Below are 1,652 nucleotides of genomic sequence, written 5' to 3'. Positions count from 1 at the left end.
ATATTTATACTCATTCATCCATACAAAGCACACATCTAAACATAATCGAAAGGTATGACATTATCGAAAAAAACCAAAAATCAGGATATTAACTTTTTTGAATAGAAATGTACTGTATCTTTTAAAATCAACAGCTATAATTGTTCCCTAAAATATTTCCTTGGCTTTTTTCACAAAAAAAAAAAAATTCAAAACTGAATATGGAGATGTTATAAAATATCATAACATACGTCGCCGGACTCTTTTTTGAGAGATAGTCACAAACAAAATGTATTGTGCTAAATAAAAATTGTTTGCAGTGTGTAATATTTTGAGGGTAGGATATTAAAAGTTTGCAGAGACGTCCGTTAGCATGTTCGCTATCATGCAGCAAATTTTTAACATAAAATATTAATTATTCTAGGAAAACACCGTAGGGACCTAAGACTAGTAAAATTGATATTTTAGAAAAAAAACAGAGAAGTCGCTACCAATATATGATTTCGAGCAAAGAATTCGTATCTTCTAATAAAAACCTAAAAAACTCTTCCTGAAATTATGCTGTGAGGAAGACTCTCTAATATAAGGTGGAAGTTTATTCCATAGGCAAAATCCTAAAACTCGGAAAGGCCTCACTGCATGCTCTGTCACGAGAAATAGAGTTCTGCGTGAGGTTGTAGAGAGCTATTCAGTTCTCCTTTTTGCTCTAAAACGCTCGAAAATTCCGAATTCGGAAATAAGTAGGCTTCCGCGAGCATTAAAGAGGCTTTCGCGATATCCTAAAACTCCCTCCGTACTCTGTCAAACCGCGGAAGCCTTCTTATTTCCGAATTCGCAATTTTCGACCGTTTTCGAGAAAAAACGAGGACTGAAAACTTTATTGTTTACCGATTGTTTACCGCTACATCTCGAATACAAATGAAGCGATTATAAGGAGAAATATTATCTGAGCAAGGTTAAAAATCGGAAATTGTCTCCGATTCATGTAAAGATCATCTGGCAAAGTTAATTTTTGTTGCAGTGAATCGTTATCTGGAATCGATGGGAACTTTATCTTCAGTGTGTGTTCGCGAGAAATCTAAATGACACATATGGCTAAGTAGCCTATCGCAATATTTCTGGCTTGAAAACTCATTTACGATGTAGACAATTTATTAATCTTCTTAAAAATATGATTAGAATTATAAATGTGATATTATATTATCTAATATTTACCAATAGAATTAAATAAAACGGCAAAAGCGAGCCGGAAAGTATCAGCAGCGATCCGCATTTTTTATATAGTTGATGACAGTATATGACTATATGGCAGTAGACGACAGTAAGCGATTCTGATTTGGAGCGAAAAGGAATTTTTGGAAAATTTTCCCATATGTATACTAGCTGGATCTCCTCATTCCACGTAGCCAATTTTGATTCGCCCACTTCGCCTTTTTGACGCCCCCCCCCCAATGTGTACAATTGATGTATGGATAGCGTCTAGTCACCACATCACTTACCCTTCTAAATTAAAGTAAGAAACTGGAATATTACTGTTTATTTTAGGTTAGGTCGGCTGCTAATTATCGTAATTAGACATTTCGAGTTAAAACCTAATTATATTTTTGGTTATCTGGAAGAAGGCAGCATGTTTTATTATCAAGATTCAAAAATACTGCTATCAAGAAATCAAA

The sequence above is a fragment of the Belonocnema kinseyi genome, chromosome 2 (assembly GCF_010883055.1).
Source record: "Belonocnema kinseyi isolate 2016_QV_RU_SX_M_011 chromosome 2, B_treatae_v1, whole genome shotgun sequence".
Lineage (NCBI taxonomy): Eukaryota > Metazoa > Arthropoda > Insecta > Hymenoptera > Cynipidae > Belonocnema > Belonocnema kinseyi.
The sequence above is the reverse complement of the archived record's forward strand: the minus strand, read 5'-3'. Positions refer to the sequence as shown.